At 43.7% G+C, this 16,841-nt stretch overlaps 3 non-coding genes across 3 annotated transcripts; 1 reads left to right on the top strand and 2 right to left on the bottom strand.

Moving 5' to 3' along the window:
* Window positions 1-2,134: 2,134 nt before the first annotated feature.
* trnag-ucc (transfer RNA glycine (anticodon UCC)) lies at window positions 2,135-2,206 on the bottom strand. Its single transcript has one exon. It is a non-coding gene; the product is annotated as a tRNA-Gly (tRNA).
* A 1,831-nt stretch (window positions 2,207-4,037) lies between these two features.
* Window positions 4,038-4,119, bottom strand: trnas-gcu (transfer RNA serine (anticodon GCU)). Its single transcript has one exon. It is a non-coding gene; the product is annotated as a tRNA-Ser (tRNA).
* A 5,228-nt stretch (window positions 4,120-9,347) lies between these two features.
* On the top strand, window positions 9,348-9,430 carry trnal-cag (transfer RNA leucine (anticodon CAG)). Its single transcript has one exon. It is a non-coding gene; the product is annotated as a tRNA-Leu (tRNA).
* Window positions 9,431-16,841: the final 7,411 nt, after the last annotated feature.

Below are 16,841 nucleotides of genomic sequence, written 5' to 3'. Positions count from 1 at the left end.
TCCCTGAGTGTGGGATTCATAATGTGTCTCTGTTACAATATCAGTGAGAATCTCCAAGAGAATCTTTCTGGATAAAGCCGGAATTTACAAGGATTTCAGCCACTGAGACATTGTCTGGCCGTCTGTGTATCATCGCCCTCACTCACTCTGTCCATGTCTATCCCTCCACCCCCACTCGTTAACTGTATATGAAAGGGGGATCTTGTTGGTTAATGACTGAGTGCAAACCATCTGTATCTTCATCTGAACAAATAGAATTCAGCTTGTGAACAAGATCATAATTTCAACCAGTTCTGGGTTAAACCAGGCACAACTCTGATTGGCTGCAGCCCCCCGAATCTGGGGAACAGACACTGTGAGCATCGCCAGCCTCAGAGGCTTTAATAGTTACTGAGCTGGGAAACTCCAATTATTCTCCCCGAATCCACAGCACAGAGCGAGAGGAGAGGAAAGCCTGTCCTCGGAGCTGTCAATCTGAGACACAGTTTGACCTGTCAATGTGCAGAGGTGAACACTGTGTCAGCGAGAGTGTGCTAAAGGGGCGGCTGGGTTAGACTAATGTTACTGTGTTTGTGTGTCCGCTCTCAGCGGCTGATTTCCCAGTCCTTCTTGTGTCAAATCACAAGATTCTCCTGTCATTGGATCGCGCTGCTCAGACCTGAAGAGAGAATTTAAGGGAAAGTTTGGGTCGATTTTAAGGTTTCAGTCGACAAAAGCGCGATCAATGCAGCAAAGAAACGGGTTGAAGTGGGAATTGCTGCCTTGAATTCAGATGGAATTTTCACGACAGGAAACGTTCGGATTTCAGTAACAGAAATAAGTCAGTCTGAGAATCTAGATAGTCTAATTTTAATTGCAGTGGGAGAGTTTGTGAAGAGAGAGAAACACAGCTGGAGGATCCGGGAGCTGACAACAGCTTGTCTCTGCACCATCCGCTCTCTTCCTTTCAGTTGCTCTGTGCCGCCACCACTGGTTTCATTTCGGACCCAGTTCTGACTCTCACGCACATTTTCCACACACACTCGGATATCATTTTCTGCCAGAAATACATCTGATGCGTAAACATGGCAACAGCTGCTTTCTCAATGAGCTGCCCAGCTCGGTTGGATCTGTCAGAAATTATTGGGAGATTTTAAAGCAACATCGATTTGGTTGCAGAATTCTCCAATATCTGAATATATTCCATCACTTTTTCGCTTGTGTTTGGAGTCCTGGGTTGGGTGACCACTTAATCCATAGACATTTTGAAATTAATTCTAACATGAAATTTCCTGATGTCTTATGATTGTCTATAATCCTCTTTTACTAACGTTCCAATATGATTATTCTTCCTTATGTTCCACATGTTCGTTCCATTCCCAAACTGTTTTAAGCAGGAATAACGAACGCCCAGTAATGTCCAGCTTGTAGCATGTTTTGAATGAACATGATATTTCATCATCTAAGCAGCATTTTGAAATTCTCATTCATTCAATGTATTCTGATGAAGTGTATTTCTTATGTCCTGTGTGTCATGACACAAGAATCTTTCTCTGAAATAAGTCCTTGTTTTGTCCTTGTGCTGCTCTTTTTCTTTCTTCTCAAGTCATGATTTTTCTCATGGAAGTTATAGCACAGAAGCCATTCGGCTTATATATTGTCGATGCCAGCACAGTTCCCGGTCTTTATAGAAAGAGCCCACAGTAAATTAGAATTCAATATCATGGGCTGCCCTGGAGAAGCCAATTAAACATTTCCAATCTCGCTCATTGCGCACAGAGTTTGAACCTTCGCGAGGAAACGATGGTTTTGAGTCCAACGCCTTAACCACTCGGCCAACGCAGCTGCTTAGCTCTCAAAATGATGTAATCACCTCAGCGATGTTCATGTTAACTTCATCAAGCACCAGGATTGTGCAGTGAGCAGTGTGTGAGCTGACATGTGTTCCTCTATTTTTATTTGGTGTCCTTATGTTTGACTGAGAATTCATTTGTTCAATTATTCTTCTATTTCAACATTGTGTTCAGGATAAAGAAATTGAAACCGAATTCTCGGTCCGAAAGAAATAAAATTAGAACGGGAAGCGTATTTATCGGCAATTGCCGCGTTCGAATTTTATTTTGTCCACAAAATAAAGTCATAACTACATTACCAATGCGATGGCCGGGAATCGAACCCGGGTCAACTGCTTGGAAGGCAGCTATGCTCACCACTATACCACCATCGCTCGCTATGTTTGAGCGATGGTTATTTACATTTGTTATAATTACGGAAGTGCCTTAGTTGCCGATTTCCTCAGACACCAGGTGGTCCTGACGCACATTTTGTAAACTGAAATTGTTCACACTTGTTTTTTGGACAGTTTAAGCCTACTTTTTAACATTGTACCTGCCTGGGAACTCATTGAATAGTTTTGAGGCCTGTTCTTTCAGTTTAAAAAGTCTCCAATCAAAGCAAATTTAGATTCCAAGTCGAACGCCTGAACCAGCCTTCAATCGGAGCTGTTTATTGGCCAGTCGATGCAACGACCTCAGGAACATTCACATTGACTTCATCGGGATTATTGAGATCACAGTCATGGAGGTCAACTGTGTTCGGTTCCCGTTACTTTATATCTTTGCCTCTGACTGAGAACTCATTCATTAACACAGAGACTTCTTCCTCTGTTTCAATATTTTTTTCTGCAGAGAGAATTTGAAGCGGAATTTTCCGTCTGAATAAATAATATTTAAACGGGACGTCCTTTTTGTTTCATTTCCGGCAAATGCTGCGTTTGAACTGTTTTTGACCACATGATTTGAAACGCAAGAGGCCGTAGATAAGGACCTAAATAAATGACCAGTGCTATGGCCGGGAACCGAATCCGGGCTAACTGCTTGGAAAGCAGCCATGCTCACCACTACAATACCATCGCTTGCTCTGTTAAATAGGTTGTTATTTTCATGAGTTATAATTAAGGAATTACTTTCGTTGCTCACGAAGGTGTGTCTATAACACAATTTGTAAACTGATCTTGGCTGTCGCGTTTTTCTGCACAGTTTAATGCCCCTTTTCACTGTTGTTTCTGACTGAGAACTCATTGAATAGCTTTGAGGCCTATTCTTTCATTGCAACAAAGTTTACACAGGAAGCAAATCAAATAAATATTTCCATTAATGACTCATGAATAATGAGAATCTTGAGTGAATTTCATTTCAGGTGTCCTGTTCTGACCTGCGATAGCTCATTAAATAAGTCACCAATGTGATGGCCAGGAACCTTGATCGAATGCTCACACAGTCACCACCATCGCCCACTTGACTCTTGGAGCTGCTGCTGCCCGCAGAGGTGGCCAAGCAAGAGGCACAGATGTTGACAAACTGCACCCGCTCCAAGTAGATTAACAAAATTACTGAACAAAAAAAGGAACTATGACAGTCTCTCTGAAAGCATTGCACCAACACCTCTTAAAGAATCAATTTGCTGTAACTAATTCAATATGAACCTATTCAATGTCAGCCCTTTTCCTTGCCAGTCCTCAAACAGGCATTGACTGGTTAGAAGTTTTAATCTTATCCGAGAACAGTTGGGGAAATTCTCAAAGAAGTGAAACTGTCGCCCTGAACTTCATAGAATCCCGACAGTCCAGAAGGAGGCCATTCGGCTCATTGAGCCGGCGCCATCAGCAATCCCATGCAGGCCCGTAACCCCACATATTTAACATGCTCGTGACAGTGAGGGGCAAATGAACATGACCATTCCACCTAACCCGGCACTAATTTTCATGGCGGAACGTCCGATTCTGGAAAGACAAAATCCGCAACTGTTGCCTCAAATGAAGCTGGAGTCTGTTTTGGAGCTTCTGAAACCACATGTTCTCATGGTGGCAAACTCCTGCCCAAAGCTGGTGTCCTGATTTGAATCGATTGCCAGCTCGAGTTTCTCATTTGGATGAGGAATATGGAATGGTGCTGGATTATTCACCCCAAATACCTGCAGAACTCGGTCGAAACTTCACGTTTGTTCGCAAAATCGCCCTCAATCAGTGGGTCAATACGAAGACGGAGAAAATGCACCTACGACGAAGATGGGATTCGAACCTACGCGTGCAAAGCACAATGGATTAGCAGTCCATCGCCTTAACCACTCGGCCACCTCGTCATGCGCATGTGTTCCCCCAACCAGCTCTTGTGCTCTTAACACCCGCAACAAGAGGACATTTCTCCCGCAGGACAATGTTGTGTTCCTGCTCTCTCGTTCATCTCGGTTCGTTGTAACTCTTCCATTCGATGTAAATCCATAGAAAGTAAAGAGGGAGACAGTTAATTTCTCAGGTCCCTCCAGGTCAGAAGGTTGCGTGTTTAATTCACGTCAGGCTCCTGGAGGATTTCTGCAGTTGGTCTTTGGATTCTGCATCCGGGGAAAGTTGATTGTTTGCAAATGTTCGCGAAACGATACATTTCAAAATTATGATTAAATGATATTTTAGGGACACCTCCGGTTTCCACGAGCAGGTCATATTTTTGCTGTTTGTAAATTTAAAGCAACGTCCACGGTCCGAGATGATTCAGCGGACATCTCAGGATCGAGCTGACTTCTGGTGATTTAACCGGAGGATTCACATCTCAGGCGGGGAGCAAGGCTCAGAAGGAGGGGCCTGTATCAATAATCTCAACCGAGACGGGAAATGATCGGGAGCAGTTGGCTGAATCTGCTGCACAGCCAACTGAACTAAACCTGGGACAAATGCGCTGTGCCACCCACGGTAACTCCAATCAACATGACAAAGCAAATTTGCTGCCGAGGAAATCCAGATTGGCTCTTGGACAGCAGCCGAATATGCCTTTTTGATACGCAAGAAAACATGATAGCAAAGGGTGGTTTCGATCCATCCACCTCTGGGTTACCGGCCGCTTCCGCTGCGACACTCTGCTCCGAAACAGAATCGCTTCCTGCCTATGACTGTTGCGCGGCAGTCCGACAACTATTGATTTAAAACAACAACCTCCGTGGTGGGAAGCACATCCTGGCTGGAGAATAACACATCACATCACCTCGAGTGTAACATATAGAGAAAGACACACAGAAAAACAGTAAGAGACTATCAGGATACACACACAATGACAGACTGAAAAGTGCCGAGCAAACCAGCAAGATACTGAGATGGAAAACATGATTATTTATGAAAAGCTGTTTTCTGTTACACAAAGCTAGGCCCTGTTTTGAAATCTATTTCCTGCTGTTTAACTGTGTTCTGTGCTGTGTAACTGTTCTCTCTGTTGTGGAACTGTGACTCTGTCGTTGACAGATCTTCACTGCGGTTTTGTCAAATTCTTCCCTGTTGTGTAAATGTGTTCCCTGTTGTGCAAATGTGTTCCCTGTTGTGTAAATGTGTTCCCGGTTGTGTAAATATGATCCATCTTGTGCAGAAGTTTTCTCGGTTCTGTAACATGTTGTGTGACATGTTCTCTGTTGTTCTGTGATGTTGTCTCTGGAAAACAATCGACGGAAATTTCAAGGCCGCCATTTCTGAAGCTTGCATTCAATTCCAGCTTTATTTGGGCCGAAAGGCCAACTCCTGTTTCAGTTTTCTGTTCATGTTTCTATGTACTAAATCCGTGAATTTGAATTTTGCAAGCTGCCGTGGTGAGATTTACTCCGTGTCCCCAAATATTAGTCCGGACCTCTGGATTGCCAGCCCAGTCACATAACCTTTCATCCCTGTGAACAAAAACAGTTCATTCAGCTCATTATTAAACCTCTTCCTGAGGACATTAGAATTCCATCCACAGAATTCCCATTGGCCGATTGATAACAAAGCATTTTGTTCGAGTTGGGAACATCAATAATTTATCCACATCAAACAGATATTGTGGAACTGTTCGGATCAAAAATTCTAAGATAAGTGAGAATTAAATGGACAAAGTTACAAGGGAAGTAATTCTGAGAAAGCTCCCTGCAATTTCTGAAAGAAATAGTGGATTTCAGTTAACAGGCTCAGTTTTGAGGAGGTTCCACCAGATTTCTGTACAAAGTGACTGGGTTGGAAACTGTAATCTTCAGATAGCATCACAAAAGGCACCGTTAGGCTCCGGTTACGCGCCTGAAAGTGAGTGATTTTTGTGGAGTATGTGGAATATTTCTTGTACCAGTCCTGTTCAGCCACCCCCCACCCCGCCACCCACTCTTCCCACCCCCCAACTCTTTTTCCGTTACGTCGATGACTGTATCGGTGCTGCTTCCTGCTCTCATCTGCGTCTGGAAAAAATAGCGATTTTGCTTCCATTTTCTACCCTCGCATTTTCGCATGGTCCAAATCCGACACTTCCCTACCCTTCCTTGACCTGTCTGCCTCCAATTCTAGATAGACTGACCACCAGTAACTAAAGCCCCACCGACTCACACGCCGAGTACAGATCCTCATACCCCGCTCCCTGTAAGGACGCCATCCCCATTCTCCTAGTTTGTTCACCTCAGTCGGAACTGTTCCCCTGATGCCTCTTTCCAAATCGGCGCTCCTGACATGGACTCCAACTTCCTGAAACCAAGGTGCCTCCACCCCGAACCTCGGTGTTTGGTTAGGCGCTCAACCGTGCCCTATTCATCTCCCGCACCTCTGACCTCACCCCTTTCTCCTCGCAGAGGAGATCGGCTCCCAAAATACAGAAGTCAAACAGACATTGTTATCGTCTTCTTTTCCATCTGTTCACTCAATATTTCGTCGATATCTTCACAAAATCCAATAGGAATGGCAATCAGTTTTCCAGTCAGTGATCAGCCCTCTGGAGGTGATTAAAGAAAATGAACAGTTTCATCCACTCTCGAAACCCTGGGGGCTTGAACCTGCGCGGTGAACCACATTAGATTTTAAATCAAACGCCTGAACAACTCGGTCATCGCAACTATAACCAACATCTAACTAACCAGTTTATGAACAGCTGATTTCTTCAAAGTTTACCTTTGATTGTCTCGCCAGACAATGACGAGGAATCTAACACACTATCCGTTGCGCCACAGAGCCACACCTGGTGCACTTATTCCCCATCCCCATATGGGAATTTCTGACGTATCGAACAGACAGTTCAAAAGTTCAGCAATTGGACAATGACTATATTTCAAAAATCCTTTATTATCAGTGAAATGATTTGGGACGCCCTTTGGTTCTGAAAAGAGCTACAGAAATTCCAGTCGAACTCTGAAAGGACACAGACAGCTTAGTGGAATGGGAGGACATGTGGCGGATGAAGAATTAAGTGATTCATTTTGGTGGGAAGAACGCAAAGAGACAATACAAAATAAAGGATATAATTCCAAAAGGGGAAACAGGAACAGCGGGAAATATATGGACCTGTGTACAAATCATTGAAGGTGGCAGGGCAGTTTGTAACAGCCGTATATTATCCCCGGATTTAAAAACAACATCAGGATTTTGATACAAATTTTCTGCAAAGAAAATCCAGATGTACTATTCGATCGCACATTAGATATTCCAAGCATTGCCTGTCGCCTGAGGTATGGTAACCCTTGGGCTAAATCGCCACCAGTAAGCTCTCCCTTTTGAGGGGGAAAGCAGCCTCTGGTCATTTGCAACTACGGCGACTTGACCTTTATATCTGTGTCATATTCTTTGATTTTATTTGATTTGATTTATTCTTGTCACATGCATTAGTACACAGTGAGAAGTATTGTTTCTTACATGCTACGCAGACAAAGCATACCATACATAGCGAAGGAAAGGAGAGAGCGCACAATGTAGAGTTACAGTCACAGCAACATGTAGAGAAAGATCAAATTAATACGAGATAGGTCCAATCAAAATTCTGATGGTAACAAGGAAGACGCTGTTCTTTACTTGGTTCGTGCCTGCCGTCAGATTTTTGTATCCAGTTCTGGACAGAAGCCGGTGGAAGATAATCTGTCCACGGTGTGTGGCTGCTTCAACTGGCTGCTTTTCCAAGGCAATGCGGCGTGTCAATGGATGGCAGACTGGTTTGCGTGATGAACTGGCTTTGTTTACGACACTTTGTCGATTTTTTGCGGTCCTGGACAGAGCAGGAGCCGCACCAAGCTGTGATGCAACCAGAAGGAATGCTTTTTCTGGTGCATCTGTCTGTATTCAGACTGTGTTTTGCATTAACTGCTGCTCAATGAAGATTGGGATCTTTCTGATTCGATGAGTTAAACTGTGCGTGGAGAAGTGACTTGCTCTGACTGTCAGCTTCCGGAACTGAAACATGTTTTCTCAATTAATTCTGTCTCTGTCAACTTTTGGTACTGCAACTGAGTTTCTGTATCCCCTCATTTTGACTCACCGATTTATTTTGTTTATTCATTCCTGGGATGTGGGTGTCGCTGGCTGGGCCCGCATTATTGCCCATCCTAAATTTCCCGTGAACTGAGCGGCTTGATAGGTCACCTCAGAGGGCAGCTTAGAGTCACCAAAGTTGCTGTGTGTCGGGGGCCCCATTTAGGTCCAAACCAGTTAAAATATTCATTCCTTAAAGGACATTAGTGAAGCAGTTGTCTTCCTTTTGACAATCGATCCATGGTCGTCAGACTTTTAATCCCAGATGTTCTTAATTGATGAAATTTCACCATTTGCCTTGGTGGTGGTGGTGGTCTGTGTGTGTGTGTGTGTGTGTGTGTGTGTGTGTGTGTGTGTGTGTGTGTGTGTGTGTGTGTGTGTGTGTGTGCGTGAGAGAGAGAGATTCTCACATAATCAGTCCGTTTGTGAGTGTGGATTAACCTTTTATATTCCCTCACAAACACTGTGATCCCCTTGCTTTTGTGAATTCCCAAGAAGCATTTGTACTACTGAGACCCTGGTGGTCGGGTGGAGGGTGGGGTGAGGGTTGAAGGCAATGCCGCAGGGTGCTGAGTGTGGAAGCAGCCGATTTTAAAGCTTGTGAGTTGGAAAGTGAAGAGTGAACTTGTCTGTGTGAAGATCACAGAAAAGGTATGTCTGGACCTGCGCCCTCGAGACAAGTTTTGGGTTGTCAGTAAATGAACTCCTGTAATGAAGGGACAAAATCAGAAAGAGGAAATGCTGGAAATATTCAGCAGCTCCGAAAGCAGCTGTGGAGAGATATTCCTGTCGCCAGGATATAACTCTCCTATTGGATACTTCACGTTGCTCAGATCTGACACTCTCAACACCTTCGTGTAAGGAACAGGGAGGGCGGGAATTGGGTCTTTGTTGATTTGAGCAAACAGCGCAATCCAGCAATGAGAAGCTCCTCAGCCCCCGGCGGCTTGGGAAAGGATGGGACTCAGATACAGGACTCTGGTTGGGGTTCAAAAATGGAAAAATACATCGAGTTATAAATGTAATGACAATAAAGGTGGAATTCAGATCGACTTGTGCAGAAATGTTACACTTCCCCAATGTAGTCAGGATGGTCGAGCGGTCGAAGGCGCTGCGTTCAGGTCGCAGTCTCTTCTGGAGGCGTGCGTTCAAATCCCACTCCTGACAGTGATTTTTCGTTCGCGAAGCAGCATCCAAACCCAAGAAATTTCTCACCTGGCAGCACAAGGGCAGCTGATGCTGAGAAACAACGACCACCTGTGAGTTCCACTCCGAGACACATTCTGACTTGGAAATGTCTCACCGTTCCCCTGGCTGGCTCACAATCTTGGAACTCCCTCCCGAACAGGAGTGTATGTGCACATATCCCACTTGGACTGCAGCGGCACCAGAATGAATTCATCGCCAATTACTCAAAGATTATTAATTTGGACAATAAATGCTTCTCGCGCCAGCGGCACACATATCCCGTATGAATAAAGTACTTTTTAAAAAATCACCTCGTGCCACAGAAGGAGCACATCTGCCTTCAGAGCAGAAAACTGTGTGTGAATCACATCCTGAACACGGCTACTTTTATACCAGGTGTGTGTCTGAAAACAGTAAGTGGAATCAAGCTCACGATAAACCGCTCAATGTTTAGTGGAAGTGTTTCACTGAGTGATTTGTGTGATTCCCTCTGATGTGCTTTCTTTTGTGAATTCCTAAGGATCACCTCCCCTGAGACCCTGGTGGGCGGGTGTCGGGGAAAGGCGGATTTGAAAGCTTTACAGGGAAATCGGTGCAGTCTCGATGGGCCACTGTGGGATTCAGTTATTTTTCTTTCATGAATCTATCCGAGATCCCATAGCATCTGTGGAGAGAGAACCGGTCATTCCCGTGAAAGGTCTGCATCTGAAATGTGAACTATCTCTATTTTCATAGGTACGTTACAGATCTGATAATATCTCTTTTTTCACTAAAACCACAAGATCTGGAATGTATTTCCAGCATTCTGTTCTACCCACGAAGAGCGGTATCAGGCTCTGTGGCTTAGTTGGTTAACGCACCGATTTAGTAAACCAGAAGATTCTGGATTCAGATCCTCGGATTCCTTTCTAGTTAACTTTGCAACTGCGTAAGTCGCAATATCCATTTCTTGCTTGTCAATGTTGTCTTTCCCTTCACAGTGGATAATCTACAACGATTAAAAAAAACATAGTTCGAGAGTCTCCAAAAGAATCTTGACTATTTATTGACGTGATCCACGTACTTTCATCAACTTGCAGTAAAAAAACATTTAATTTGCAATAAATCCAATTCTCCAAGTTCGACAAACATAGCGTTCCATTGTTTTCTCAGGGAATTTCGAACAGAGTCAAATCGCCTTAGAATCACACCATCCCGATAGTGGTGAAGGAGACCATTCTGCCCATCGAGTCTGTCCCGACTCTCCGACAGAGAATCGCACACAGGACCTATTCCCGCAGAGCCACGCATCCACCCCGCTAATCTACCGATACAAACACCTTGGTGACCAAGGGGCAATCTAGCATGGCCAAATCCACCCAACCTGCTCATCTTTGGACTGTGGGAGGAAACCGGAGCACCTGGTTTCCTGAGATAACTTGCCTGGATGAATGCAGTTTGAACAGCACTGCAAAAACTTGGCACCATCCAGGACAAAGCATCCCACTTCATTCGCTTCCCATGCATAAAGCTTCACTCCCTCCACTCCCGACACAAAATGGCAGCAGTTTGCGCCATCTACAAGATGCACTGCAGCAACACAGCAAGGCTCCTTTGCCAGCACCTTCCAAACCCACGACCACGACAGCCTAGAAGGACAAGCGCAGCAGACACATCAGAATAACAGCACCAGGTTGCAGGGCACTGATATTTATTTATTGAATGTAGTTATTTATAAGTTGTTGTTGTTGCACGTGTGTGTTGTTTAATCTTCGTGATCTTCAAAAGAAGCGAAATATCTAATTGAAAAAGATGCTACTATTTCTAACGCAACCAGCGAACGCCATGTCAAACTTTAAGAAAGCCCCCGGGGTTTGCGATTTATTTTTGAGTCAGTGGTTTCCCTGGGAGCCAATAAACAGAAGCAGCATGGAGAGATGGCAGAGCAGGAAATGTCGGTGCCGAAGCTGAATCACATCAACGGAGCAGCAACCTGCTTTCTACTAATCGGACCCCAAGTCCGATTCTGGTGGGACTGAAACCCACAACCTTTGAATGGCTGACTTGCCATTATTTCGATGTCTAACGCGCTACCCAAAGCGCCACAGAGCCACATGCTGGAAGTTTGCTTTACTTGTCCATATATGGATTTTTGACAATGTGGAAAGTTCAACAATCTCGTAGTTAAAAAGTCAAGGACTGTGAAGAGGGACTTTATTGATTGCAAGTCATGTTGCTACATCTTATGTCTGTTAAAACAGCTGTGGGAATACAGACCATTTTGTCCTTTGTACATGAAATCTGTCCATCACAGAATGATCCTCCCTCTTTCTCTTCCTTATTCTCGTGGACAGCTCGGAGTGTAATCTCACAGGCTTGATAGTCGGGGGCACATCCTACTCTATCTGCCACAGCGCTGATCAGAATCTGTTCCCTGTTCCAGTTAAACACCTGCACAGAACACAACGCAAAGCTGGAAGCTGGAAACCAGAATCAAAAACCGAAAATGCTGGATATGCTCAGCAGGTGATGGATGAATGGAGATTCCTGTAAAAGAGACCTTGGGGTACAGGTTCATAGCTCCTTGAAAGTGGAGTCACAGGTGGACAGAGTGGTGAAGAAGGCATTCAGCATGCTTGGTTTCATTGGTCAGAACATTGAATTCAGGAGTTGGGACGTCTTGTTGAAGTTGTACAAGACATTGGTAAGGCCACACTTGGAATACTCTATACAGTTCTGGTCACCCTATTATACAAAGGATATTATTAAACTAGAAAGAGTGCAAAAAAGATTTACTAGGATGCTATCAGGACTTGATGGTTTGAGTGAGAAGGAGAGGCAGGATAGACTGACACTTTTGTCTCTGGACTGTCAAAGGCTGAGGGGTGATCTTATAGAGGTCTATCAAATAATGAGGGGCAAAGATCAGCTAGATAGTCAATATATTTTCCCAAAGGTAGGGGAATCTAAAACTAGAGGGCATCGCTGTAAGGTGAGAGGGGGAGATACAAAAGGGTCCAGAGGGGCAATTTCCTTCACACAGAGGGTGGTGAGTGTCTGGAACAAGCTGCCAGATGCAGTAGTAGAGGCGGGTACAAATTTGTCTTTTAAAAAGCATTTAGAGAGTTACATGGGTCAGATGGGTATAGCGGGATATGGGCCAAATGCGGGCAATTGGGACTAGCTTTGGCGTTTTGAAAAAAAGGCGGCATGGACAAGTTGTCCGAGGGCCTGTTTTCATGCTGTAAACCTCTATGACTATATGACAAGCCGCTGAAGCACAGCACAGTTGCACAGTTTAAAGTTTCCTTTCATCCACAATAGATATTCCATTCTAGTAGTTTGAACAATTCAAATTGAAAATGTGCATTGTTATTCTCGTCGCCACAGCCTGAAAACAACTCCAGGCATTGATCTCTCCCTTGGATTTTAAATTTGTAAATCCATTCTCTATCTTTTAAAGCTACTATTGAAACTGTATCCATCACCCGCTCATTTCCTTGTGAATGAGCAGGAGAATTGAAGATATAATTGGATAATTTTCCTTTGACTACATTTGTACAGAAGCATCAAGGTCAAGGAGGGAACCACACACAGCACTTCATGAAATTCACCCACTAAAAGGTGACAGTGTTTAATCAAGGGATGGTTCTATTTGTTCATTTATTATTAATGGAGAATATAAAGTTGGAACAGTGTGCAATCTGGGCATTGTAACTGAGCAAAGTGAAACACAATGCGGACTGGGCAGGATAAGCCGAGCATGGGCAATGGACAGAGTGGAGGTGCGACGTTGGCTGGCTTGTGAGACGGCGCAGGGAGATGTTGCAAGGTGAAGGTACATCGGAAAATGGGAGTGTTAAATGTTGAATGATGAATGTGCAAGTAGAATGTGCAATATAGACTGCAGGGTGGATATTCAATGGGTTCTGTGATGGGTGAATAGACTGTGGAATCTTGGCATGGTAAAGGTGCAATGGGGATTAGGACGGGTAAAGGTGTATCCTTTATTTTATATCACCTCTCCTCGATCTTCGGACCAAAATGCATCACTTCACACTTCCTTACATTAATTAAATTGTATCTGTCACGTGTCTGCCCATTCCACCAGACTGCCGATATCTTCTTGCAGATTATCAATATCCTCCTCACTAAAAATCATAATATTTTCAAATTTTGCACCACTGACAAATTTTGAGATCGAAACCTAAGCACCCAGATATCGGTCAGTAATATATATCAAGAAAAGCAAATTTCTCTCTATATAATATCCCCAATCAGAAATAGGTAAAACTTTCTGAAAAATATGCTTTAATAGGTTTGTACTAATAATTAAACTGTTGCTGAATGAAATTCTAACTAAGCTAATGATTCAAGTGCCATTTGACTCCAAATAAAATGCCAACCGGCACTAATACATTCAATTATAAGCAGAGCCTTGCTCATTTATCAGGATTTAAATGACGAATACAGAGGGAAGCAGCGTACTGGTAGATTTCAAAATGAAATGGCCAAAAGATTTAGTATTTCTAAATTCCTCAGTCCCAGGTTCAATATGATGTGAACAATTCTTGTCTGCTGTGTCCCTCTCTGATGTCTGAACTTCAGCCTACCAGAGTGTGCTGACATCCACTGGCCGCAATACAGAACTGCAGTGGAGCGGAAAAATGCATCTTAACTGTCGCTGTTGCAGAGACAGATCAAACAGGAGTTAATGATTGGATATCGGCATTACATTCCATAGAGAAATCAATATTAATGTACTTTTAAATGCAGTCAGTATAACTTCGAATTTGCTATTACCTGGAGCAGTTGAGTCGACGAGCACAGATGTACGAAAGGAAAATCTCGGTAATGAGACGATGGAGAATGAATTTCAGAGATAAGCAGATGATGTTGCGTTGAAGATTTTTAGTAGAGGATAGTGTGGAATCATGTACTAATTAGAACAAAAGGCCCTGTTTCAATTATGTACCTTCCAGATAGAATGTGTACAGATTTGCAAAGTCTCTAAGAGAGATTCAAAATGAACATCACACACATATGTCGCACCAGAGACAGAGCGATACAGAATGAGTCCAACACGCATACACCTCGAATCTTAGAAGGGACAGCACAGAGAGGGAGACCATTCGGCCCTTTGTCTCTATGCTGGTCTGTACAAGAACAACCCAGCTCATCCCTTTCCCGTCCTTGTCTCATAACCATGGAAATCCTTTCACTTCAGGTGCTGATTCCATTCCCCCTTGACTGCCCTGATTTGATGCTGCCTCTGCCACCCTCTCAGGCAGTGCATCCCAGGTCCTAAATACTCTGCACATTAAAAGCCATCCTTCTCTCCTCAGGGAATGGGAGCAATATTTCTTCATCTACTCTTCTTAGACTGCACCCACAAGCCCACCACCTCTACCAGGGTAGAGGCAGAGAGATTCTTTCCACTTAGAAAGGAAACAAGAACTTGAGGACACAGCCTCAAAATAAGCGGGAGTCAGTTTAGGACAGAGTTGAGGAGGAACTTCTCCTCTCGGAGGGTAGTGAATCTCTGGAATTCTCTGCCCATTGAAGCAGTGGAGGCTACCTCGTTAAATATGTTTAAGTCACAGGTAGATAGATTTCTGATCAATAAGGGAATTAACGGTTTTGGGGAGCGAGCGGGTAAGTGGAACTAAACCACTATCAGATCAGTCATGATCTTATTGAATGGCGGGGCAGGCTCGAGGGGCTAGATGGCCTACTCCTGCTCCAATTTCTTATGTTCTTACCATCTCGAAGGACAGCGGCAACAGATACATGGGAACACCAGCACTGGAAGCTCCCGCTCAAGCCACTCACCATCCTGACTTGGAAATACATAGTAAGAAGTTTAACAACACCAGGTTAAAGTCCAACAAGTTTATTTGGTAGCAAAAGCCACACAAGCTTTCGGAGCTCTTAGCCCCTTCTTCAGGTGAGTGGGAATTCTGTTCACAAACAGAGCTTATAAAGACACAGACTCAATTTACATGAATAATGGTTGGAATGCGAATACTTACAACTAATCAAGTCTTTAAGAAACGAAACAATGTGAGTGGAGAGAGCATCAAGACAGGCTAAAAAGATGTGTATTGTACTTACAACTAATCAAGTCTTTAAGAAACGAAACAATGTGAGTGGAGAGAGCATCAAGACAGGCTAAAAAGATGTGTATTGTCTGGAGACAATACGCATCTTATTAGCCTGTCTTGATGCTCTCTCCACTCACATTGTTTCGTTTCTTAAAGACTTGATGAGTTGTAAGTATTCGCATTCCAACCATTATTCATGTAAATTGAGTCTGTGTCTTTATGAGCTCTGTTTGTGAACAGAATTCCCACTCACCTGAAGAAGGGGCTAAGAGCTCCGAAAGCTTGTGTGGCTTTTGCTATCAAATAAACCTGTTGGACTTTAACCTGGTGTTGTTAAACTTCTTACTGTGTTTACCCCAGTCCAACGCCGGCATCTCCACATCTTGGAAATACATCGCAGCTCTTTCGCTGTCAGAGTGGCAAAATCCTGAAAGACTATGGCGAACAGCACTGTGGCTGTACCGATTCCTCACGGACTGCAGCCGTTCAAGAAAGCAGCAAACCATCACCTTCCGAATGTCAGTTGGGGATTGGCAATGAATGCTGGCCCCTTCAGTGATGCCCACCTCTCGAAATGAATAAAACAAATAAACACTCGCAACTACAACCGGAGACAGATAGATACAGAACAAATCTCACTCACGTGCATGTTTGGATACAATCTGAATCCCCCAATCACATTCACTAACAGAGGGTAAAATGCAGTCGAAATTGGGCGATCGTTATCCAGTTGCAGTTTAACCAGAGTTTTCTACAAGAATAGAGAACATCTTAACACAACGTGCAACATTTTAACCCAATATGGAACATTATGAGACCAGTTAATCATCTTTCTGCCGAACAGAAAACATCTTCACGGAGAATATTTTCACACAACACGGAACACGTTTTCAGAGCAGGGCATATATGCACAGAACATTTTTAAAAAGTGCACAACATGGATCATATTTATACAACCGGAAAGATATTGAAAGCATCAGGGAAACATTTTACACAACAGCAGAAAGCACCTCTCAACAACAGAGAGCAGAGGTACACAGCAGGAAATATATTTACAAATATGTACTTGCAACAGAAAATTCCTTTAAAAATAGAGATCGATTTTCCAATTCCGTGCTTTGCCGGTTTCCCATCACCTTTGCCTGTCGTTACGTGTCCAGACAATCTCTCTTACTGCTATTGTGTGTTTTTCTCTGTTTTATTCTCGGTTTGATGCAGTGGCTGAGCGTCCTGACACTGGAACGTGCATTCAATGATACAGGAGCGAAAATCTGCCTGACTATATTGATAGGCAGCAGCAATGGCCT

Source organism: Mustelus asterias, unplaced genomic scaffold (assembly GCF_964213995.1).
Source record: "Mustelus asterias unplaced genomic scaffold, sMusAst1.hap1.1 HAP1_SCAFFOLD_152, whole genome shotgun sequence".
Taxonomy (NCBI): domain Eukaryota; kingdom Metazoa; phylum Chordata; class Chondrichthyes; order Carcharhiniformes; family Triakidae; genus Mustelus; species Mustelus asterias.
This window is presented reverse-complemented; position numbering and strand designations above follow the sequence as displayed.